At 39.1% G+C, this 27,639-nt stretch overlaps 2 non-coding genes across 2 annotated transcripts; one reads left to right on the forward strand and one right to left on the reverse strand.

Moving 5' to 3' along the window:
* Positions 1-13,077: 13,077 nt before the first annotated feature.
* On the reverse strand, positions 13,078-13,152 carry Trnat-ugu (transfer RNA threonine (anticodon UGU)). The gene has a single exon. It is a non-coding gene; the product is annotated as a tRNA-Thr (tRNA).
* Positions 13,153-13,692: 540 nt separating this feature from the next.
* Positions 13,693-13,767, forward strand: Trnat-ugu (transfer RNA threonine (anticodon UGU)). Its single transcript has one exon. It is a non-coding gene; the product is annotated as a tRNA-Thr (tRNA).
* Positions 13,768-27,639: the final 13,872 nt, after the last annotated feature.

Here is a 27,639-nt window from a genome sequence, read left to right on the forward strand (position 1 = left end):
TGATATGGGTATTATGTCCACTAGAGAAATTTGCAGAGGTGCTGTAGAGAGACTGTGTGAAGAAACACACACTGCACAAAACAAGAGTGTATTGTTGAGAAAAGACATGTAAAAAGTGCACGGAAAGGGGTACACATAATGGTACAACAAAACTCCCTGGTTTATGTTTCATCTACTGCATCATTATATTTCATGTTGTAATGGGAATAACTTATATTTGTCGACAATGACTCTTTCCTTCATTCGGATGTTTCTCTGTTTTCTTACCGGAAATATTTGACTTGACAATTGTTAGATGTTTTCAAAGTCCAGTGTTCATTCTTTACCAAAGGTGCGTACATTTTTCCTTGTTTACACCACCAATAAAGAAATCCAAGGTGGTGTTGATAACGATTGAAATAATGCATATGCATGCTTGTATACATCAGCTATGTGTCCTCATGTAGGTGCTCACAACAAATGAGTCAATGATCTGCATACTTTTGTAGTTTTCAGAGGTTGCTGCTGTCGAGTTACAATCTGTAACTATCTGTTAACACTTTGTCTTGAACTTCACTGAATACTTCCCATTAGTTGTACAATGTCATTTGCTACCTCACACAGTCTGACCAGTTCCTATGTTCTCTTTGCCTCACAAAGTTTTTGTTAATGCTGTTCCATCAGTGCACCTATTTCTATGAAACTGATTTTTTTCTGTATTTTTAGTATCTGCACTATGTTTGTCAATTTACCCCAAAAAAAAATACCATACCTAATAATGGATTTGAAGTAGCTAGTATATGCTACTTTTCGTGCATCCATGTCAGTTGCCGTTGATAATATTTGTGTTGCAAATGCAAAGCTGCTCAGTTTTTTTTTTGCCAAGTATTCAATGTGTCCCTGCCAGCTCAAATTTTTTATCTACATTTCAACCTAAGAAATTGACTGAGTCAACTTCTTCTATACCTTGGTTGTTGTGAACAATCTCAATCTGCTCACATTTTGACTGCTTGGTTTTGAAGTGCATCACGTGAGTCTTAGATATGTTTAGATTCAACCCATTTAGCTGAAACCAAGTTTCTAAGGTCCTGAGGGTACTGATCACAGATTTGGGAATTTTTTCCGAATCCTGATCTTCAACTAAGACAGAAGTACCATCTCAGGTGCTGGAAGGTTTCTTGAGGAATGGCGACCCATTCTTCATGGAGTGCTGCACTGAGGAGAGGTATCGATGTCAGTCAGTGAGGTCTGGCACGAAGTCAGCATTCCAAAACATCCCAAAGGTGTTCTATAGGATTCAGATCAGGACTCTGTCCATTACAGGGATGTTATTGCCGTATAATCACTCCACCACATCCCGTGCATTATGAACAGGTGCTCGATTGTGTTGAAAGATGCAGTCGCCATCCTCGAATTGGTCTTCAACAGTGGGAAGCAAGAAGGTGCTTAAAACATCAATATAGGACTGAGCTGTGATAGTACCATGCAAAACAACAAGGGGTGAAAGCCCCCACCATGAAAGATATGACCGCGCCATAACACCACCGCCCCCGAATTTTACTGTTGGCACTACACAAGCTGGCAGATGGCATTCACCGGGCATTCGCCAAACCCACACCCTGCCATCAGATCGCCACATTGTGTACCATGATTCATCACTCCACATAATGTTTTTCCATAGTTCAGTCATCCAATGTTTATGCTCCTTACACCAAGCAAGGCATCATTTGGCATTTACTGACGTGACGGGTGGCTTATGAGCAGCCACTCAACTATGAAATCCAAGTTTTCTCACCTCCTGCCTAACTGTAATAGTACTTGCAGTGGATCCTGATGCTGTTTGGAATTCCTGTGTTGTGGTCTGGATAGACATCTGCTGATTACACATTACGACCCTCTTCAACTGTTGGCAGTCTCTCTCAGTCAACAGATGAGGTCGGCCTGTACACTTTTGTCCTGTACATGTCCCTTCACATTTCCACTTCACTATCACATTGAAACAGTGGATCTATGGATGTTCAGGAGTGTGGAAATCTTGCATACAGACATACGACAGAAGTGACACCCACTCACCTGACCACATTCAAAGTCCGTGAGTTCCTTGGAGCACCCCATTCTGCTCTCACGTGATGTCTAATGACTAATGAGGTCGCTGATATGGAGTACCTGGCAGTAGGTGGCAGCACAATTCACCTAATATGAAAAAACTATGTTTTTGTGGGCATCCGGATACTTTTGATCACATAGTGTATCACCTACACATTTAGATGATGTAAATTTCCTGACAGTGCACAAACTCTGCAAACAATATTCTCAGATCAGCAGTCCAACTGATACAGTTGTGAATGATATATTGTTTGTCATGGTTGGACACAAAAGTATAACTATCTAACCTAGGATTGCTTTTCAATGTTATGTCAATTAGTAGAAGTATTTGCCATAACTGCTTAGCATCATGTTGCTAAACACATATTGAGCTATTAGTCAAAGTTGGTTCTACAGTTTTTGCTTCTAACAAATTTCCTTTCACCTCCTGCCAAAAGTCGCTCCAGAAGTGGCTTTCCATTATCTCATCTGTATTATTTCATTAAATCAAAAATACAACAAATATATCCAAGCACTTCAATCATCATGAAGCACGTAATGGCTACTTGACATTGCCATCACTGATTGTGAGTTCATCCATGTTTAGATCCAGTCTGCTATCTGCTATCCACTTTGTTCCTTTGTTTAACCATTTCTCAGAAAAGAAAAGGCAATTACCAAGACCTTTCTTTCCAATCTATCACATTCCTCCAATTTACAGGTAAAGAAAGAAAAATGCAATTGGTTCAGTGGAGTAATAGTTGTAGAAATTGGCTCTAATGAAAAACTGTATAGGCCACCAGTATAATGTTTAATGATTTGTTTAAGATGCAAAGTAAATGAGGTTTGCACTGATTCATACTTTGAGAACCTGAGATCACCTCAGATTCATATCTGTGAAGAAATTTAATTACAACTGCAACATTAATGTTTCCAAACAATTCGCTTTTCATGACTGCTGTTAGAAGTTCCTCCAAGCTGAACAGTTTGCCCATGCAAGTGTGTTCACTCAGGCTTTCATTATATTACCAAAGATTCTTCATCATGTTAAAAGATTCCATAAAATGCTGTTCCACATAATCCCATCACTGATTCTTCAATATCTAAGCTATTATCTTTATCTGAAAAATGATTGTATTGAAGACACAGCAGGTTAGGAGATTCTAGAATATGAAAAATTTCATATTTTGAGGCAGTGATCCAAATAAATTTAGTTATCCCCTATATCTTTCTATATAAAAGGAAAGAACTTTTGAGTCCCATTTTTGGAACAACCAGAGCCCAAGTACTTCCTCAGCTTCACAAGGATTGGGAAGAAAACTGGTCATGATCTGTTCAAAAGAACATTCTGCTAAAGCTAAACACATTTTGTATTTAATTAAAGTTATTCTTTGATATGAAACTACACACATGAACAAAAGTTTTCCATCACCCCAATATGCTGTGATGATCTGTTGCTGTTGTGACTTCCTGTACCAATCAAAAAGTCACCCCTGTTGTTGTTTGCCATGAGCACTTCCTATAAGTAGAACGCCGCACATGAATAGATTTCAGTTGAAAGTAAAGCACTAGTAGGGATGCATTAGAGATGTCTGTGAAACAGTAGAGTGAACTTCCATCATGCCACAAAGAACAATCGCGATCAGTGGTCAGGTCTGCATCATGACATTACATGCAGAACACTTGTTAACCAGGAAAGTTGCTCGACATTTGCATTGGAATCAAAGTGATATGGTATGGACATGGAATTGGTTCCAACTGACAGGTAGCATTGAGGACTTGCTTAGAACGTGCTGCCCACATTAGACAGGTGCACAGGATGATCGATACCTATGACTTTTGAGTCAAAGGAACCTTTGGCTGAGCGCTTAAGGATGTTGTGTATCAGATCAAACTGTTAGGAGATGATTGCATGATGTGGATATTCTTTCCTGACGACAACAGTGAGTATGACATCATACACCACAATACAACGGGCTCCATTACAGATGGGCGAAAAATCATGCAGAATGGACTGGACGTCCCAGGATTGGCATCGGTTATGGTTTTCAGATGATACTTGAATCTGTTGGTATGCTGATAATTACAGACAATGTGTTTGGAGACAACACTGTGTTGCACATGTACCACTAGTGGAGCTGGAGTGATGTTTCAGAGTGGCATTACATGGGGCCACCATACACCTTTGGGACTTTGTATTTGCTGATAACAATTTCATCTTGATGGTTGATAATTTGCTGTTCTCATGGACTAGTATCACAAGAATGGAGTAACCTGCCTGTATCTACGTATGGTTTAGTCATGCATTTCTCCTCACTCAAGTACATCATACACTATATGGTTTGCACCTCAGTCCTTCTGATATGAGACTATTTGCCCAGCTAATTACCAGAAGTAGCTAGTCTGATCCAAGCAGCCTTCAGCCTATCTCAGTGATTTCCAGTAAGTTCCTTTGGCCTTTCTTAAGGTAAATTCAGCTGGGGAACATAACTGTAGAAAACAAACAGCTATTAGAAAAAAAAATCTACAGCTTGGAACAAGCCATGGATCTTAAAGACCATTCTACATCTACATCTACATCTATACTCCGCGAGCCACCTTACGGTGTGTGGCGGAGGGTACTTATTGTACCACTATCTGATCCCCCCTTCCCTGTTCCGTTCACGAATTGTGCGTGGGAAGAACGACTGCTTGTAAGTCTCCGTATTTGCTCTAATTTCTCGGATCTTTTCGTTGTGATCATTACGCGAGATATATGTGGGCGGTAGTAATATGTTGCCCATCTCTTCCCGGAATGTGCTCTCTCGTAATTTCGATAATAAACCTCTCCGTATTGCGTAACGCCTTTCTTGAAGTGTCCACCACTGGAGCTTGTTCAGCATCTCCGTAACGCTCTCGCGCTGACTAAATGTCCCCATGACGAATCGCGCTGCTTTTCGCTGGATCATGTCTATCTCTTCTATTAATCCAACCTGGTAAGGGTCCCATACTGATGAGCAATACTCAAGAATCGGACGAACAAGCGTTTTGTAAGCTACTTCTTTCGTCGATGAGTCACATTTTCTTAGAATTCTTCCTATGAATCTCAACCTGGCGCCTGCTTTTCCCACTATTTGTTTTATGTGATCATTCCACTTCAGATCGCTCCGGATAGTAACTCCTAAGTATTTTACGGTCGTTACCGCTTCCAATGATTTACCACCTATGGCATAATCGTACTGGAATGGATTTCTGCCCCTATGTATGCGCATTATATTACATTTATCTACGTTTAGGGAAAGCTGCCAGCTGTCGTACCATGCATTAATCCTCTGCAGGTCCTCCTGGAGTACATACGAGTCTTCTGATGTTGCTACTTTCTTGTAGACAACCGTGTCATCTGCAAATAGCCTCACGGAGCTACCGATGTTGTCAACTAAGTCATTTATGTATATTGTAAACAATAAAGGTCCTATCACGCTTCCCTGCGGTACTCCCGAAATTACCTCTACATCTGCAGATTTTGAACCGTTAAGAATGACATGTTGTGTTCTTTCTTCTAGGAAATCCTGAATCCAATCACAAACCTGGTCCGATATTCCGTAAGCTCGTATTTTTTTCACTAAACGTAAGTGCGGAACCGTATCAAATGCCTTCCTGAAGTCCAGGAATACGGCATCAATCTGCTCGCCAGTGTCTACGGCACTGTGAATTTCTTGGGCAAATAGGGCGAGCTGAGTTTCACATGATCTCTGTTTGCAGAATCCATGTTGGTTATGATGAAGGAGATTTGTATTATCTAAGAATGTCATAATACGAGAACACAAAACATGTTCCATTATTCTACAACAGATTGACGTAAGCGAAATAGGCCTATAATTATTCGCATCTGATTTATGACCCTTCTTGAAAATGGGAACGACCTGCACTTTCTTCCAGTCGCTAGGTACTTTACGTTCTTCCAGCGATCTACGATAAATTGCTGATAGAAAGGGGGCAAGTTCTTTAGCATAATCACTGTAGAATCTTAAGGGTATCTCGTCTGGTCCGGATGCTTTTCCGCTACTAAGTGATAGCAGTTGTTTTTCAATTCCGATATCGTTTATTTCAATATTTTCCATTTTGGCGTCCGTGCGACGGCTGAAGTCAGGGACCGTGTTACGATTTTCCGCAGTGAAACAGTTTCGGAACACTGAATTCAGTATTTCTGCCTTTCTTCGGTCGTCCTCTGTTTCGGTGCCATCGTGGTCAACGAGTGACTGAATAGGGGATTTAGATCCGCTTACCGATTTTACATATGAGCAAAACTTTTTAGGGTTCTTGTTTAGATTGTTTGCCAATGTTTTATGTTCGAATTCGTTGAATGCTTCTCTCATTGCTCTCTTTACGCTCTTTTTCGCTTCGTTCAGCTTTTCCTTATCAGCTATGATTCGACTACTCTTAAACCTATGATGAAGCTTTCTTTGTTTCCGTAGTACCTTTCGTAGTACATTTCCTATCTTCCATCAGAAGCATCATTAATAAAAAGGATGAACTTCTTACTTCTATACAGAAAAATAGTAGGCCAGATGAAATGTCAACATATGTGTTGTGCTTATCATGACATCAAATTGAAAGAAATGAAATGAAATACAAATATCCTGATGTATAATATCACACTGCTGCTGTAGTACAACTAAGAGGAAAGGAGGAGTGACTAAATATGTACACAAAAATTGATTTAATTTCTAGGCACGGGTTAATGAATATGGTGTTGAATAGCTCTTTGCATGGTGCATCACAATAGTGGTTTGGGAAATAATATAATAATCATACAGATGGTTTGCAGGTTACCAGCAGGAAATGTCTTATGCTTAAGTAAACATTAAAAAGAGACAGTTTCAATAAGGTTATGCAGGGGTTTTAGAAGACAACCTGGAAAAAGAATAATTTAGCATGTGAAGAAATGAAAGAACATACAAGGCTATACTGATCCTATGAGTCACCTTAAAAGATATGTTGAATAAAGACAAACCTGCAGTTTTACTATTTGAAGGTTTAGTAAAAACTTTTGACAGTGCTACTGGAACACTCTTTGAAATTCTGCAATTAGCAAGGATAAAATGTGAAGTGCAAAAAATTATCTACAATTTGTGCAGAAACTAGGCTGCAATTATAAGAGCTGAAGGACATGAAAGGATAGCAGTAGTTGTGGAGGAAGTCACACAGAGTTCTAATCCTATCCAACATTTCATTTAGTCTCCATATAGAGCAAACGGTGTATGTAATTATGTGGAAATCTCAAAAAAGAAATAAAGTTCAGGAAGTACAAATGAAAACTTTAAGTTTTGTCAAAATTAAGATAGTAAATGACATGGAAGATCAGCAATATAAAGAGAATGAAATGTGTTTGAATTAGTGAGGTGATGCTGGGGAATTTGATTAGGAAACAAGCAGCTAAAAGAAATAGAAGGGCCTCAGGCAGCAAAATAAATGACTGACAGTGATAGAGGTAAAGATGATATTAAATGCAGACTGTCAGTAGCAAGAAAAGTTTTTTCTGTCAAAGATAAATATCCATAATAAATTTTGATTGTTGAGCTGAGCGTGAACTGATTTAAAACTTCCTGGCAGATTAAAACTGTGTGACAGACCTTTTACCTCATCTCCTACCTCTCAGACTTCACTGAAGTTTTCTCCTCCGCCTTCTGGGAATAATGACCCAGACTGTGGCTGAGCCAAGTCTCCACAGTATCCTTTCTTCCAGGAGTGCTAATCCTGCTGACATGCAGAAGAACTTCTGTGAAGTTGGAAAGTAGGAAATGAGGTACTGTCGGAAGGAAAGCTGTGAGGGTGGGTCTTGAGTTGTGCTTGGATAGCTCAGTTGATAGAGCATTCACCCATGAAAGACAAAAGTCCCAAGTTCCAAGTCCCAGCCTTGCACAGAGTTTTAATTCACCAGAAAATTTCAAAGATAGATATGTTAATCAATATCAATATTGTATAATGTCCGCCCCTGCTAGCTGATTGGTCAGTGCAACAGAATGTCAGTCCTAAGGGCCCAGGTTCGATTGGAGTTTTTCTCCGCTCAGGGACTGGGTGTTGTGTTGTCTTAATCATCATCATTTCATCCCCATTGACACACAAGTCGCCGAAGTGGTGTCAAATCAAAAGACTTGCATCCGGTGAACAGTCTACCCAACAGGAGGCCCTAGTCACAAAACATTATATAATAAAAGTAAGTGTACAATGTGCATGCCGCTAAAAGTCAGAAACAATTCCCAGTATGATCAAGGAAGTTATATGGTGTAGTAGCCCTCTATCCCCCATCCATGAAGAAAGTTGCTGTTTTTACCTGAAGGGCATGCTTTGAAGATATAAGGCCTGGGAAGTTTCACCTTCTAGAAATTTCTAGAACATTTGAGAGTACTTGAGAACATTCCAGGACATTCAAGAGTACTTGAGAGCACCCAACAACATTCCAGAATGTTCCACAATGATCCAGGATGTTGTGGAATGTTCAGGAATATCTCAGATCATTGTGGAACATTACAGAACACTTTTAAATGTTGTGAAATATTCTGGAACATTATGGACCATCCAAAGCCTTTTTCATATGTTCTGACATTTGTCACTGGTGAGGATACCCAGTGGTAGGGGGTATATAAAGCAAGACCCATCGTGGGTTTGAACATCAGATTCTTATCAGCAAAAAAGGGAGGAACCGAAAAAGTAGTGCACTGAGTGAATAAAAACAAACAGTGAAATGTGAGTAGTCAGAGAGTTACAGTGGCTGAATATAAACCAAAAAGAAAGTGTGAAAAGTGTGTAAAGTGTATTTATTAATAAAAAGTTGATTTGATTTATGTTTTAGACAATGATAGGAAGACAAAAAGAGGAAGAGACCTTGCAGTTCTGAAGCAAAATAGCAAAAACAAAAAGAACAGCAAAAAACTGAAACAGACGAAGAGCATGAAGCACATTTAAGTTCCCAACAAATGAGAATCAGCACTGTGAGAAACAGAGGAACCAAATAACAATGCAATCGATGGATTGATAAATTAATAAATGTTTGGACACGTATAGGCTGTGTACATATATTGTTAACATATGTAAAATAAACGGGGTTATTCTAAACATGGACCCATTTTCAAAAATTTATATGTATTCAAGTACATATCCAAAATGAACGAGCTTTATACCAGTGAAAAGAGGAAGTTCCAAAGTTTTTGGTGGGTGGATGGTGATGTTTTAAGAAGCGGCCAGTAGAGTTCGCATGGCAATAGGGCCCTCATTCCGTTTCAGTGTCAGTTATGAGTGAGATGGTGACTGTGAAGCAAGCATTTCATACCAAATTCGGTATTCAACCAACAACTTGCAAAAGCATTAGCCGTCAGTTCAATCAATTTAAACAGACTGGGAGTGTGTGCAAAGGAAAAAGCACAGGCTGACCGCATGTGTCAGAGGATCATGTCCAACAGATTCAAGAAAGTTTTGCGCACAGTCCCAGTAAATCTACCAATAGAATCAACTGAGAACCTGGAATACCCCAAACTGTATGGAAAGTTCTGAAATGGCGTTTGCTGTACAAGCCTTACCAATTATAACTTGTGGAGGCTCTCAACCCCAATGACAAAGAGAAGCTTCTGCATTTTGTGGTTATGTGCTAACAAAGATGGAGGATGAACGTGTAATTTTTAGCAATGAAGTGATGTTTCACCTTAGTAGAAAAGTCAAGAGACTCAATGTTCGAATATGGGGTTTGGAAAATCCACATTCACCATTGCAAAATGAAAGAGACTCACCAAAGATCAACGTGTTCTGTGCCGTATCCTGTACAAAGGTTTATGCACCATTTTTCTTTGCTGAAAGAACCATAATGGAAATCACATACCTAAAAGTGTTGGAACAATGGCTGTTCCCTCAAGTTATGTAAGATTCCCTGGGCTTCATTTTCCAACATGATGGAGCTCCACCCCATTGGCACCATGATGTACGAGACTTTTTGAATGACTCCCTTTCTCAGTGCTGGATAGGTCACAGGGGACTCGAGAACCCGGCTCTGCACTTCCGGCCACTGAGATCTCCTGACCTCACACGCTGCAACTATTTCTTATGGGGTTATGTGAAGGAAGCTGTTTATGTCCCACCTCTACCAATCATTCTGAATGATCTGCAGAACCGGATCATTGCTGCCATGCACTCAATAACAGCAGATATGCTCCTGCATGTGTGGGACGAGTTTGGCTACCGCGACAATATTTGCCGTGCAGCCAACAGTGGCCACATTGAACATTTATAACATTTCTAATTATTAAATAAATATTAAAAACTAAGTAATTACAAATTATTAAATTTATTAAATTGATATCAAATCTTATGAAAAGAAACTTTGAAACTTCCTCTTTTCATTGGTATAAAGCTTGTTCATTTTGGATTGCTTGAGTAAATACGAAATATTGAAAATGGGTCCATCATTTAGAATACCCCTGTATAATATGGAAACATTGTTAGCAAACAGAAAAGATGTATTTATGGTTTTTGGATTATGATTAGAATACTGCCACATAATCTGAATTTCCAATAACAATAAAGAAGGCTCAAGGTCAGGTAGAGGGAGGAAGAGGGGAGGGACAGAGAGGCGAGAAGAACTGGGCGGAGAAAGTGGAAAGGATGAGATGGACCAATTTCAACCAAACTTGCCACACGTATACCGTACTGTCAGGTGACAACTGCTGTGAGGGCAAGAAACACCTACCCACCAGGAGGATGAAGAGTAAAGAAGAGCAGCCCATGATACGCGACTTACCAGACTTTATTTATGTAGTATTTGAGAATGAGAGCACTTAGCCTATTGCCACAAACAAAACTTTACATGTAATTTGAAACTGTGGTGAATTCCCCCCCCCCCCCCCCCCCCTCACTGACAGCACCTACAAATCATTGAAATGAAAGATGCTCATCGCTTACTGCTATTCCACTATTCGTGCAGTAAAGGTACCACAAGAGGCATGACCTTTTAATTTATTACTTCTTTACTACGAATTGTATTTGCAACACATTTTACAGACATTTTTCACATATACCATTGAATGTACCTATAACTTTATATCACTGTACGACACTTAGTTCAGAAAATATGACACCATCAACATTAAGCACAAGGCCAGATGTTGAGCAGTACAGGTGTGGATGCAGAGCTGTGAGCAAATACATGGGCAATGCCAGGTTTCTCCACTAGTATCTAACATAAATTTGTCTGAGTGTAGCCTTATATGGTAAAATCACGGATGATAAGTAGTAACTTACAGACAACAGAATAAAAGCTTTTGAGACGGTGTGTCATAGAACATTGCTGTCTTTTGATAGCTAAATCAGGCTACTAACAAAGTAGTTCTGTTCATCAGATATATGATCCACTATTCCATCATAGACCATTTTCTCATTTTTTTTAATGACTGAATGGAATTAAATACCTCTATAAAAGGAGGTGGTTTCTTTATCTGTGATTTAATAGATGGTTGTTGCTACCGCATATTTCCACCTGTAAGAAAGTGTTGTGGATCATTCATTAACACAAAACATAGCCATATCAAATCAGCACAAAACTTCAATATTCTGTTAGAAACACCATTATAACCAACAGAACTAATCCTTGCTATTGACCTGATGAATGTTGTAATCTCCTTAGTGGTTACATTTTTTCAGCTAATGTCTATCGGTGGTGTATGCTGTGTCTGCGGGAGTAAATTTAATGAATCTAGTGCAACGATGTTTTTTTTTTGAGTGTGGAGCCAGATCATACAATCATCTTGAAACAAAATTTAGCCACCTTCTTCAGGTGAGAATGCTATCAGTGTTAGCTTGTCAGAGAGCTTATTAAACAGTGTTTCATGTGAAGATGGCAGCCAGATGGACCACTGATATATTGTGTCAAGGGAATTGTACAACTTGCCTGCGAGAATAACAAGAATATTATCAGTTAATACACCAGGAGACTTAAGGTAGCTACATCTAGTGCAATTTTTACTGCCACTGTAAGGAAGTAATCACAGGATTTGGTAAACAGTGATTTGCATGTGTCATTGTTTATGCAAGAGCTGTCATCTGGTGTTTCAGTTGCAAGTATTTTTGTTTGCATATTATTTAATAATATTTCAATATTTTTGTCTTATTCTTAGTTTTATTTTTTGAGCACAGTGCTTGTATTTTGCTTTGTTAAAAAAAGACAGAACGCTTTTAAAACACTGGTGGTAATGGAGTTTCAACCTTCTGATACGGTTTTTTCTCTAAATTAGGCAGAACCCTCAGCTCTTAGCACAAGATACTTTAATCCCAGGAATTATCCATCCTTTATCCCTGCTTCTATTCAATTTTACTCTCGGTTGTTTTACAGATCAACAAGATTTGACATGCTGTAGTAATAAGCTTAAGAAAGAGTTCAATTTGCCATGTACTAACATCGGAACACTTATAAGATTTAACATCTTGGTTGTGCATAAAATGTGAAATCAGTACTGCAAACACCCCACATATTATAAAAATGTGCATTCACTTTAAAATCACTAAACTTATCAACTTAAGCTGCCTAGAGCAAAGATACCATGCTGTTCATGGACTCCACTTAAATGCATTAGGAAAGGAGTTACTGGCCAAAAACATATTTACCCACTTGTCAAGAAAATGAGGTATAGACAGAAAATTTGACAGGGCAACAAAATTACAAAGTTTTTAAAGCCATAAACAAAGTGTCGGAGGAGGAGAGCAAACGAAATCTTATAAAATCAACTTGCTAATCCGACAAGTGCAAATTATGAACTCACTTAAACCAAAAGGAGCAGAGATGAAGGGGAGAGCAATTGCATATTAGTCTGCAAAAGTGAGCTGATCCAAACAGACATAGAACAGATTATATATGACGGTAGTATCTGTTCCCGAAAGAACAGTTACCGTGGATGACCATGCAGCTTTGCTAGAAATGAAATGATAATTAAATGGACACCCTAGCTGCAAACAGGTGTTGATGTACTTCATTGGGGACACGTTGAAAATGTGTGCCCCGACCGGGACTCGAACCCAGGATCTCCTGCTTACATGGCAGACGCTCTACCCATCTGAGCCACCGCGGGCACAGAGGATAGTGCGTCTGCGGGGACTTATCCCTTGCACACTCCCCATGAGATCCACATTCCCAACATGTCCACACCACTACATTCGTAGTGCGCCTAATAGATGTTTGCCCATCATACTCATTACTCGTGGCAGATTAATCTACCAAGTACTGTACGAGTTCAGGCATAGCGTGTGCGTTCGCACAAGAAGGTCAATGGCCAGGAAGCCATATTTTAACTATATATGACAGTAGTATCTGTTCCCGAAAGAACAGTTACCGTGGATGACCATGCAGCTTTGCTAGAAATGAAATGATAATTAAATGGACACCCTAGCTGCAAACAGGCGTTGATGTACTTCATTGACCTTCTTGTGCGAACGCACACACTATGCCCGAACTCGTACAGTACTTGGTAGATTAATCTGCCGCGAGTAATGAGTATGATGGGCAAACATCTATTAGGTGCACTACGAATGTAGTGGTGTGGACATGTTGGGAATGTGGATCTCACGGGGAGTGTGCAAGGGATAAGTTCCCGCAGACGCACTATCCTCTGTGCCCGCGGTGGCTCAGATGGATAGAGCGTCTGCCATGTAAGCAGGAGATCCTGGGTTCGAGTCCCGGTCGGGGCACACATTTTCAACATGTCCCCAATGAAGTACATCAACACCTGTTTGCAGCTAGGGTGTCCATTTAATTATCATTTCATTTCTAGCAAAGCTGCATGGTCATCCACGGTAACTGTTCTTTCGGGAACAGATACTACCGTCATATATAGTTAAAATATGGCTTCCTGGCCATTGACCTTTTTGTGTGAATGCACATGCTGTGCCCGAACTCGTACAGGACTTGGTAGATTAATCTGCCACAAGTAATGAGTATGATGGGCAAACATCTATTAGGCGCACTACGATTGTAGTGGTGTGGACATGTTGGGAATGTGGATCTCACGGGGAGCGTGCAAGGGATAAGTCCCTGCAGACGCACTATCCTCTGTTCCCGCGGTGGCTCAGATGGATAGAGCGTCTGCCATGTGAGCAGGAGATCCCGGGTTCGAGTCCCGGTCGGGGCACACATTTTCAACATGTCCCCAATGAAGTGCATCAACGCCTGTTTGCAGCTAGGGTGTCCATTTAATTATCATAGAACAGATTTAATTTGAATTTTATTGTGATTCAGAGATATTCCAAAATCTTTCTCTTGTAAGTGGAAGATTAAAGACAAGTACTAATTATTCATGTATTGTGGGATAACAACTATATAACAGTAACATCCCTCTCGCATTCTAGTACTCCACTGAACACATCAGGCAATCACAAATTAGAAATTGGTTGTGGCTAGTAAGAACACGGTGAAGGAAGCAGTGCAACTAAAACATCCACAAGTAAATACAGCAATGGTTTGTAACCTGCAAGTGGAAATTCACTCATGAGAGCAGCACAGATGATTTTTATGGCCTTGCACCATCCAAAAAAGCACGAATTATAAAATAAGCTATCAGAACACAGTCTACAACATGTAAGTCAGCAAAAGGCAAATTACATAAAAGCACTACATAAGAATAATCAATTATTGTTAACAAGAAATTGGAAGCTTATAAATTCCTAAGTGAACTGCAACCAGACATATGCATCAATGAGCATGTGTTAACTGAAGATCAGAAAGGTAATCTGACAATAAATGGATAAATTATCCAGTTGCTTATATAGATCAAAACACTAAGGTGGCGGAGTTTCTGTATATGTCAAGACAGGAAAGCTCCTAAAAAAACAGTAAAGGTGTGACATCACCCACACTGAAAGTAAAAGACTTTGAAACTACTTGTGTAATGACACATGAGGATTTTGGTATACATATTACCAGGTGAGATCTGCACCTCCTTGGGAAAAAATGATAACTTATTACAAGTTAATATAAAGAGACACATTGAACAATGAAAAGTACAGGTTGGAATATCAACAATATTACGAAAAGGGTATAGTTCTACTTGCCGTGAAACAAGTCATATGTTGGGTTGTAGACAGGCACAACGAAAAGACTGTTACATGTAAGCTTTTGGCCAAAGCCTTCTTCAGTAAATAAAAATTCAGTTTGGCCAGAGATAGCAGTCATGTGTGTATGAGATGTGCTTGCTTCTGTGATTGTGTGAGTGTTTTTCTTTTTTGAAGAAGGCTTTGTCCAAAAGCTTGTATGTAACAGTCTTTTCATTGTGCCTGTCTGTAAGTTAATGTGTCATCTTTATGATGAGTAGCAATCTATGTTTTTCATAATACCGTTGAAGAGAAGCACTGATATGTGTGGAGGTTTCATTACTGGTATGGAGGTGTCAATCTCTGCACCAACAAAAGTGACTTTTCAAAGTCATGACACTTTTTGACAATGTCATTATTGATATTAATATAATAGAGGGAAACATTCCATGTGGAAAAAATATATCTAAAAACAAAGATGATGTGACTTACCAAACGAAAGCGCTGGCAGGTCGATAGACACACAAACAAACACAAACATACACACAAAATTCAAGCTTTCGCAACAAACTGTTGCCTCATCAGGAAAGAGGGAAGGAGAGGGAAAGACGAAAGGATGTGGGTTTTAAGGGAGAGGGTAAGGAGTCATTCCAATCCCGAGAGCGGAAAGACTTACCTTAGGGGGAAAAAAGGACGGGTATACACTCGCACACACACACATATCCATCCACGCATATACAGACACAAGCGGACCATCCTTTTTTCCCCCTAAGGTAAGTCTTTCCGCTCCCGGGATTGGAATGACTCCTTACCCTCTCCCTTAAAACCCACATCCTTTCGTCTTTCCCTCTCCTTCCCTCTTTCCTGATGAGGCAACAGTTTGTTGCGAAAGCTTGAATTTTGTGTGTATGTTTGTGTTTGTTTGTGTGTCTATCGACTTGCCAGCGCTTTCGTTTGGTAAGTCACATCATCTTTGTTTTTAGATATATCATTATTGATATTGGTAGATGTGATATGAATCATATGCAGTTCAAACAGAAATAGCTGGTCATCATGGACAGCTGATATACTTTTGCATATGGTATGGAAAATGACATACCAGAATCAAAACAAACAACCAATGAAGTCAGGATCATCAGTGGGCAAAATATGAACATCTGTTGAGCAATATTAAGTAGAGAATTGTGGACTAAAATCCCAGTCATAAAATGCAAATGAAACATATGATCTATTTATTGCTTCAATTAAATATCATTTTAATGTAGCATTCCCTACAGCAAAGCTACATGAAAATACTGCAGGTTCAAACACTGTGGGATTACCAGTGTAAAATAGAACAGCATAGGAAACTAAAGGAACTGAGAGGAATGAGTGAAGCTGACAAGATAAAGCATCACAAGAGAAGTACAGGAATATATACTAAAGTGCCAAAGACCCCTTCTTTTCTTGATTTATGTTAATGATATACAGTATTGTTCTCCTAACTGTACAAAAATATTGTATGCAGATGACACATCAATAGTGTGTAAAAACAAAGACTATGAGCATCTGGAGGTGCTGTGCAACAGTGTAACTACTGAAATAGTCAAGTATTTTAATGAAAGCCATCTAAATGTAAGTGCTTCAAAGACTGCAATGATGGAATTTAACACAAGGAAACAAATAGAATTTGACATGAAATTATCCATTGGAAATGACATTGTAAAAAAGGAAAAATGGACAAAGTTCTTGGGAATTACAATCCAGGACAGCCTCAAATGAGACATGCATATTGATTCCTAAGCACGTAAGCTGTCGAAGAATGTGTTTGCTATAAATATGATTAGCAAATATTGTAAGGACATGTGTGTACTAAAAACTGCTTATCATGCCCTATTCTCATCAAATTTAAACTATGCTGTAGAAATATGGGGTGCAACAACTCAAGCCAACCTAAGCACATTATTAATACTACAGAAAAAAGCTATCAGAATTATTTGTGGTGCCAAACCTCGAGAATCATGTCGGAATCTGTTCCCAAAATTAGGTGTGCTTACCATTATAGGTGTATACATATTGAAAGTTATATTGCTTGTGAAAACAATAAATCCAAATTTCAACTGTGACCTGCACCAGTACGATACAAGGCAAAAGTTCATATACCATGTAGATAGCCACAGAACAGCTTTACATGAAAAAAATGCAATTAATGCTGGGATGAAGCTAGCCAATGCCCTACCAAAAAGTCTCACAACCCTTCCCACTAACAAATTAAAAGATCAGCTAAAAAGAATTCTAATTGAAAACCCTTCTTATTCCCTAGACGAGTATTATATCTGTATGAAAAGTGCTTCATAAGTATGTCAAACTCATAGTTTTAAGTAACTTACAACTAATACAATGTTGATAACAACAACATTTGTAATATTGTGATTGAATACTACCAAATGTAAAATGCATCAAAATGTAAAATTTATTAATACAAACAAATCTTTAGTTTGTAATTTATAAACTGATGTATTCAGAAGAATAATCTGTATGATGTCCTGAAACTGTATTATTTCTAGGGATTGTATTTGATTATTCGATGTTGAATAAATATTATTATTATTATTATTATTATTATTTATTAAAGACATGCGTATTAAAATACAGAGATATTTAAACAGGCAGAATATGGCACTGTGATTGGCAATGTCTATATATGACAACAAGTATCTGGCGTAGTTGTTAGATCGGTTACTGCTGCTACAATGGCAGCTTATCAAGATTTAAGTGAGTCTGAACGTGGTGTTATAGTCAGCACACGAGCGATGGGACACACCATCTCCGAGGTAGCAATGAAGTGGGGATTTTTTCCATACAACTCTTTCAAGAGTGTACCATGAATATCAGGCATCCAATAAAACATCAAATCTCCAAAGTCGCTGCGGCCAGAAAAAGATCCTGTAAGAACAGAACCAACGACGACTGAAGAGAATCGTCCAAGGTGACAGAAGTGCAACCCTTCTGCAAACTGCTAGGCTATCAACAAGTGTCAGCATGCAAACCACTCAATGAAACATCAATGATATGGGCTTTCAAAGCCAAAGGTCCACTCGTGTACCCTTGATGACTGCATGACACAAAGCTTTACGCATTTCCTGGGCCTGTCAACACTGACATAGGACTATTAATGACTGGAAACATGTTGCTTGGTTGGATGAGTCTTATTTCAAATTGTATCGAGTGAATGGATGTGTACGGGTATGGAGACAACCTCAAGAATCCATGGACCCTGCATGTCAGCAGGGGACTGTTCAAGCTGGTGGAGGACCTGTAATGGTGTGGGGCGTGTGCAGTTGGAGTGATATGGGACCCATGATACGTCTAGATACGACTCTGACAGGTGACACGTATGTAAGCATCTAGTCTGATCATCTGCATCCATTCATGTACATTGTGCATTCTGACGGACTTGGGCAATTCCAGTAGCACAATGCGACACCCCACTTGTCCAGAATTGCTACATAGTAGCTCCAGCAACAGTCTTCAGAGTTTAAATATTTCCACGGGCCACTGAATTCCTCAGACACGAACATTATTGACCATGTCTGAGATGCCTTGCAATGTGCTGTTCAGAAGAGATCTCCACCCTCTCACTTTCTTACAGATTTATAGACATCCCTGCAGGATTCATGGTGTCAGTTCTCTCCAGCACAACTTCAGACATTAATCGAGTCCATATCATGTCGTGTTGCAGCACTTCTGTATGCTCACGGGGGCCCTAAACAATATCAGGCAGGTGTACCAGTTTCTTTGGCTCTTCAGTGTAATAAGAAAGGTAAGAGCAATTAACACCACCATACCAAACTCAAGAAACAAGATGAACATAGCTTGGAATACAGTTAATGCTGAAAGAAAGGAAAAAGATGGATCAAACAAAGAAACAGAAATCAGGTCAAGGGATAGAAAACACAATGGTTGCAAATGATAAAGAAATAACAAATATACTCAACAGCAATTATATAAATGTGGTAGAGAATGAAAGAAGGGTATTAGGGTATCAAAAAATCATAAGCTACAGCATCACGTTCTTGAAACCATTCACAATCATACAGCATCATGTTCCTGAAACCAGTCACAAAAGATGAACTATATCACAAAATATGAACTATACAGTAACTAAAGGCCAAGAAAGGAACCAGCTGGTGGTAAGGAAATATTGAATCATGTAATGCGACTAATAAGTGAACAAATAGTCGTAGCATACCTGAAGGTAGCAAACAGCTCTGACAGAGATGGAATTTTTCCAGAAAAGTTAAAGTTAAGCAGGGTTATGCTAGAGTACAAGAAAGGGGGTAATGATGAACCTGACAACTACAGATGGCTTTCCCTGCTATCAATTTTCTCAAAACTGCTGGAGATGTTCATGAATAACAGATTGGTTGTTTATCTGGCAAACACAACATCCTTGTACCATCACAGCATCTTTTCAGAAAGGGTGAATATACAGAATCAGCATTTGCCAATCTCACAGGAAATGGTATATGGGCTTTAGATGAGAAAAGTTGTATCTTCATTTCTGGATCTCTTTATAGCATTTGTCATCATCATCACAAGCAATACTGACACAACAATTCGAAAGCTGTGGCATTCAAGGCAAGCAGGAGAGTGGATACAGTCATACTTGTACAACAGCAAACAGTATGTATGTAAAGGAACACATGCCAGTCAGAAACAGGTTGATTACTGTTTAATCTGTTCATAAATGATACAGTTGTTGAAGAGAGAGCAAAGAAAATATTTTGATCCTTCAGTTTCTCCCAGCGTATTTCTTGCTCGAACAGTCCATGGGTGTACTGCCGGTCCATAGCGTCCAACGGGCACAATATTTCGGCAGTCAGACATGTCACCATCATCAGGTGTGTCCGGGCACAATATTTCGGTGATCAGACATGTCATCAACATCAGGTGCACTGATGCACCTGACGATGGCAACATGTCTGATTGCCGAAATATTGTGCCCGTTGAACACTATGGACCAGCAGTACATCCATGGACTGTTCGAGGAAGAATATATTGTATGTGAATGACATGACACTACTGAGCAGTGACCAAAATGTGGAAGAGCATATATTTCTGTAAGTGTAACAGCCTAATGGCCCATGGAAAATAAACTGGTTTAAAACTGGACAATCTGCAGTGTTCAGAAAGAAAGATAAGTCAGAGCACATGGACTTAGAGGTGGATGAAAAAGGCTAGAAGAAGTAGATTCCACTAGATTCTTAACCATTGACATGGATAATAAGCTGAAATGAAAACAGCATATTAATTCAGCCTGTAAGAAATTCAGCTCCATTATGTTCAAAATGAAGCAGCTATCACAATACACAAAGAGCTTCTGTGCACAGTAACACTATGAACTCTCTAAACTGTAGTTGCAGAGTGGGATGACTGTGCGGGGGGAAACCAAGCACTCAAGAAACAGAAAAAGTGTTCACATTCCAAAAAATGTGAATTGGATCATTTTAGAAAGCAGGTCTTCTGCAAGATTAAAACTTTCTTGCCCGACCGAGACTCAAACTCAGGACCTTTGCCTTTTGCGGGCAAGTGCTCTACCATCTGAGCTACCCAAGCATGACTCACGCCCCGTCCTCACAGCTTCATTTCTGCCAGTACCTCATCTCCTACCTACCAAACTTCACAGAAGCACTCCTGCAAACCTTGCAGAACGATCACTCCTGGAAGAAAGGATATTGTGGAGACATGGCTTAGCCACAGCCTGGGGGATGTTTTCAGAATGAGGTTTTCACTCTGCAGCGGAGTGTGCGCTGATATGAAACTTCCTGGCAGATTAAAACTGTGTGCCGGATCGAGACTCAAACTCGGGACCTTTGTAATCAAGGCATTGTCTATGATTCAGTGAGTCAGTGCTATTCTGATATGATCTGAGCCTACTTGGTAAGTGTATTTCATTGATAACATTTAATTATTTATTTGCATATAGTCTTCAGTATGATGGCTTTTGCAAATTTCAGATACATGTAAGCAATTATAATAACTAATAATGCCTACAAATACATCACAATATTTACCCTTGTTAGTGCAACAAGAATCATTAATTTACCATAAACTGTGCACTTCATAAAATTGTCAACTTCCTTATGTCTTGTCTGCATATACATTATGTTTCATCACTGGCCTCTTAAACTCTGCAGGCTAGCGTATTGTTTATTTATTTGTTTGTTGTCCATATAGCAAATAGTTTCCGGACATTTCACAGATTTTAGTTCACATATATAAAGGTTTAGTTAGCAAACATAAGTGAATACATTGATATAAATAGTGAATATATATATATATATATATATATATATATATATATATATATATATATATATATATATATATATATATAAAAAATAAAAAAAAATATATATATATTTTTTTTAACAGAGACATTACAACTCAAAATATAAATGTATGCACTGACTTAGTACGTGAAGATCATAAATTATCATTTTCTTGTTGCAAAAACAAACTTACGCTATATACACCATGAGTGGCTGGGGAACATTGTACCACTAATAGTCATTTCCTTTCCTGTTCCATTCGCAAATAGAGAGATGCAAAAACGACCATCTGTATCTCTCTCTAAATCCCCTAATGTCTCTTGCCTTGTCTTCATGTTCCTTACACAAAATGTACACTGGTGGCAGTAGAATCTCTCTGCAGTCAGCTTCAGCTGACAATTCTTTTATTTATTTATTTTATTTATTTATTTATTGTTCCGTGGGACCAAATTAAGGAGAAGTCTCCATGGTCATGGAACGAGTCAATACATGAAATTATTAGAAACAGATAAAATGAAATATAAAAAAACATATTCACGTGACAAGTCGTAAGTTTAAATGAAGAAAATCAACAATGTAACACTGGAACTTGCTTAATTTTTTAGCTCTTCCGGAGCTCCTCGACAGAACAGAAGGAGCGAGCCATGAGGAAACTCTTCAGTTTAGACTTGAAAAGAGTTTGGGCTACTGCTAAGATTTTTGAGTTCTTGTGGCAGCTTATTGAAAATGGATGCAGCAGAATACTGCACTCCTTTCTGCACAAGAGTCAAGGAAGTGCATTCTACATGCAGATTTGATTTCTGCCTAGTATTAACCAAGTGAAAGCTGCTAACTCTTGGGAATATGCTAATATTGCTAACAACAAACGACATTAAAGAAAATATATACTGTGAGGGCAATGTCAGAATTCCCAGATTTTTGAATAGGGGTCGACAAGAGGTTCTCGAACTTACACCACATATAGCTCGAACAGCCCGTTTTTGAGCCAAAAATACCCTTTTTGAATCAGAAGAATTACCCCAAAAAATAATACCATACGACATAAGCGTATGAAAATATGCGAAGTAGACTACTTTTCGTGTTGAAGTGTCACTTATTTCAGATACTGTTCTAATGGTAAATAAAGCAGCATTTAGCTTCTGAACAAGATCCTGGACATGGGCTTTCCACAACAGCTTACTATCTATCCGAACGCCTACGAACTTGAACTGTTCCGTCTCGCTTATAATATGCCTATTCTGTCTGATCAAAATATCGGTTCTTGTTGAATTGTGAGTTAGAAACTGTAAAAACTGAGTCTTACTGTGATTTAGCATCAAATTATTTTCCACAAGCCACGAACTTATTTCATGAACTACATTATTTGTTACTGTTTCAATATTACACACAAGATCCTTCACTATAAAGCTGGTGTCATCAGCAAACAGAAATATTTTTGAATCACCTGTAATACTAGAAGACATATCATTTATATAAATAAGAAACAGCAGTGGCCCCAGCACTGACCCTATGTAAAATTCCGACATTTCAGCCACTGTCGCAAATCATCTTCCTCAGGGTGTTTTGCTGACTCAGCCAAACATCCTGAGGAAGATCATTTGCAAAAGTGGCCAATATGTTGGAAAATTTTACATATTGATGATGCAGCCACACAACGGGAAGAATTTTACTGACAGCAGAAATTTTGTGTAAGTCATCCTGCATCATCCTGTAGTCACAAGCTGACATCGTCCAATTCACCACATCATCATCAGCCACAGGTTGCTGCTTACCCTATCCATCAGATCATTTAGGTATAAGAGCAGTCCTGTCACACTTCTCTGGGATACTCCGGACAATACCCTCATTATGATGAACTGGACTTTGTTACTTAAGAAGCCTTCGAGCCACTCGCATATCTGGGAAACTAATCGGTATGCTCAGACCTTCGTTCAAGTCTGCAGCACGGCACAATGTTAAATGCTTTCCAGAAGTCTAGAAATAGGGAATCTGCCTGTTGTCCTTCATCCATTGTTTGCAGGATATCATGTGAGAAAAGTGCCAGCCAAGTTTTGCACGAGTTATGCGTTGATGTTCAATAGGTGAATATAGACATATTTCCATTAAAAATTTGTTTAGTTTTGATTCAAACTGTTTTTGTTAATAGTTTTCAGGAAGTTGGAGGAGATTAGTGTTTAACGTCCCATCAACAATGAGGGGATTAGAGATGAAGCACAAGCTCTGATCATGGAACGATGGAGAATAAAAGTGGCCGTGCCTTTTGAAGGAACCGACCCAGTATCTGCCTTAAGTGTTTTAGGGAAATCATGGAAAACCTAAATCAGGTTGGCCAGACACGGGTTTGAACTGTCGTCCTCCCAAATGCAAGTCCAGTGTGCTAACCACTGTGCTACCCCACTTTCTTAGGTTTCAGGGGCTCTGGTAGCTTATAACCATATCGGCCCCTTAATGTATGGACTCTAGTCTGTCGTTTTCACTTTAGTTTTTTAGTTATCTTTGGACCTGGTGGTGCGCTCATGTATATCACAACACTTAATTACTTCAGTTTCCTGGGAGACGAGAACATAGTAATTGATTTATAGAAGTACAACGAATATGTGGTAAAGTGCCTGTGTTTATGAAAACTTCATGGCAAGAATTGTTACAACTTAATCGACGTGTTATCCTTAACCATCTTTTTTGTAGCAGCGGTACCCTGTTAAGCTGTATGTCTGCCACCCAACCTCATATCCTTATGCAATAGCTAAGATAGGGTTAGATTCACCCATAATACGCAGCTTTCAAGGTGTGGATGTGCACCATTCTGAACAGCTGGCTAAAACAGATACTGGTCATTAGTGACTTTACTACACACAGCATTAACATGATTCCACTGAAGATTTGAGTCCAGGTGGACACCTAGGAATTTACAGCAATTTGTTTCCACTGCCTTTATCCCACATACATAGTTTCTGCACGAGTGCTGTGAACTGCTGGTTGCAAATAATAGCATCTGGTATTTACTTACACTGATCCTTAATCCATGAGCATGGAAATATTTACTCCAATACCCTTCATCAGTTACCAAAAATTTCACTTCCTCACAACCTTTGCCATATAAAAAAAACTGAGGTGCCATCAAGCGTAATATGTGAGTTTAGGGATGCACAGTTTCATTAACATATGCCAGAGACAGGAAAGAGCCATGAATTAAGCCTCGGGGGGGACTCTTTGTATCATTGTTTCCCTTGTGAATTTGAAAGTTTGAACTTTATCATCAATTTGATATGTAAGTTAGTTAGACTTTCTTTGGTTGATAAACAGCATACTTCATGGAAAAAAACTGATAACAGCAGTGGCCTTGCTTAGGTCTTTCCTAAATCCATGCTGTGGTTTGATAAGCATTTCAGGTCTTGAGAAGAAAACTACGCATTGAGGTAAGATGACTGTTTCAAATATTTTACTCACTTGCCTACATACTTCCACTAATGCTACAGTTAATAAGATAAGTAAGCAGCTAGTGATTTCATTGGCCTGTTTCTTTTAACATAACACTCAAGACAGCATCCCATCCATCTGTTTGGTCTTTACCTTTCACACTGCTTTAAATATATATTGTGCCATGACTCAATCTGCAGTTCTGTAATGGGAGGTGGTTGGTCAAAAGGAGAGAAAGTGCTTATTGAACAAATTATATTACACACTCCCATGAACTACGGATCTTGCCATTGGTGGGGAGGCCTGCGTGCCCTAGTGATACAGATTGTGGTACCGTTGGTACAACCACAGTGGAGAGCTCTCTCTTGCAAAGCCCGACAAACGTGTCATTTCTGAAGAGGCGCAGCAGCCTTTCCAGTAGTTGCAGGAGCAACAATATGGATGATTGGCTGATCTGGCCTTGTAACATTAACCAAAACAGCCTTGCTGTGCTGGCACTGCAAATGACTGAAAGCCAGAGGAAACTACAGGCATAATTTTTCCCGAGGGTATGCAGCTTTACAGTATGGTGATATGATGATGGCGACCCCTTGGGTAAAATATTCTGGAGGTAAAATAGCCCCTATTTGGATCTCCAGGCGGGGTCTACTCAGGAGGACGTCATTATTAGGAGAAAGAAAACTTGCATTCTACGGATCGGAGCACGGAATGTCAGATCCCTTAATTGGGCAGGTGGGTTAGAAAATTTAAAAAGGAAAATTAAAAGATTAAAGCTAGATATAGTGGGAATTAGTGAAGTTCAGTGGCAGGAGGAAGAAAACTTCTGGTCAAGTGAACACAGGGTTATAAATACAAAATCAAATAGGGGTAATGCAGGAGTAAGTTTAATAACGAATCAAGAAATAGAAGCGCAGGTAAGCTAGTATGAACAGCATAGTGAACACATTATTGTAGCCAAGATAGACACAAATCCCACGCCTACCACAGTAGTACAAGTTTATATGTAAACAAGCTTCACAGATGAAGACATCGAAGAAATGTATGAGGAGATAAAAAAGAAATTATTCAGATTGTGAGGTGAGGCAAAAATTAATAGTCATGGGGGACTAATTCGACAGCAGGAAACGAAAGAGAAGGAAAATTAGTAGATGAATATGGAATGGGGGCAATGAATGAAAGAGGAAGCCGTCTGGTAGAATTTTGCACAAAGCATAACTTAATCACAGCTAACACTTGATTTAAGACTCATGAAAGATAGCTGTATACAAGGAAGAGGCCTGGAGACACTGGAAGGTTTCAGATAGATTATATAATGGTAAGGCAGAGATATAGGAACCAGGTTTTAAATTGTAAGTCATTTCCAGGGGCAGATGTGGACTCTGATCACAATCTATTGCTTACAAACTGTAGATTAAAACTGAAGAAACTGCAAAATGGTGGGAAATTAGGAATACGAGACCTGTATAAAATGAAAGAATTGAAGGTTGTAGACAGTCTGAGAGAGAGAGCATTGGGTAATGATTCACAAGAAAGGGGGAAATAAATACAGTAGAAGAAGAATGGGTAGCTTTGAGAGATGAAATAGAGAAGGCAGCAGAGGATTAAGTAGGTAGAAAGACAAGGGCTAGTAGAAACTTTGATAACAGAAGATATATTGAAATTGATGAAAGGAGAAAATATAAAAACACAGTGAATGAAGCAGGCAAAAAGGAATACAAACAACTAAAAAATGAGATCAACAGGAAGTGCAAAATGGCTAAGCAGGGATGGCTAGAGGACAAATTTAAGGATGTAGAGGCATGTATCACTAGGGGTAAGATAGATACTGCCTACAGGAAAATTAAAGAGGCCTTTGGAGAAAAGATAACCACCTGTGTGAATATCAAGAGCTCAAATGGAAAATGCGACCTAAGCAGAGAAGGGAAAGCAGAAAGATGGAAGGAGTATGTAGGGGGTCTATACAAGGGCAATTTACTTGAGGGAAATAATATGGATATGGAAGAGGACATAGATGAAGGTGAAATGGGAGATATGATACTGCATGATGAGATTGACAGAGCACTGGAAGACCTAAGTCGAAACAAAGCCCTGGGAGTACACAACATTCCATTAGAACTACTGATAGCCTTGAGAGAGCCAGATCTGACAAAAAACTACCATCTGGTGAACAAGATGTTTGGAAACAGGCAAAATACCCCCAGACTTTAAGAAAAATATAATAATTCCAATTCCAAAGAAAACAAGTGTTGACAGGTACGAAAACTACCAAAATATCAGCTTAATAAGTCACGGCTGCAAAATACTAACACAAATTCTTCACAAACGAATGGAAAAACTGGTAGAAGCCAACCTCAGGGAAGATCAGATTGGATTCCATAGACATGTTGGAACACCTGAGGCAATACTGATCCAATGACTTACCTCAGAAGATAGATTTAGGAAAGACAAACCTATGTTTTAGCATCTGGAGATTTAGAGAAAGCTTTTGACAATGTTGACTGGAATACTCTTTCAAATTCCGAATGTGATAGGGGTCAAATACACGAAGCGCAAGGCTATTTACAATTTGTACAGAAATGAGATGGCAGTTATACGAGTCGAGGGGCACGAAAGGGAAGCAGTGGTTAAGAATGGAGTGAGACAGGGTTGTAGCCTATTTCCAATGTTATTCAAGCTGTATATTGAGCAAGCAGTAAAGGAAACAAAAGAAAACTTTGGGGGTAGGAATTAAAATCTTCCATGGAGAAGAAATAAAACCTTTGAGGTTTTCCAATGGCATCGTAATTGTGTCAGAGACACCAAA

Source organism: Schistocerca serialis, chromosome 1 (genome assembly GCF_023864345.2).
Source record: "Schistocerca serialis cubense isolate TAMUIC-IGC-003099 chromosome 1, iqSchSeri2.2, whole genome shotgun sequence".
In the NCBI taxonomy this organism is placed as follows: domain Eukaryota; kingdom Metazoa; phylum Arthropoda; class Insecta; order Orthoptera; family Acrididae; genus Schistocerca; species Schistocerca serialis.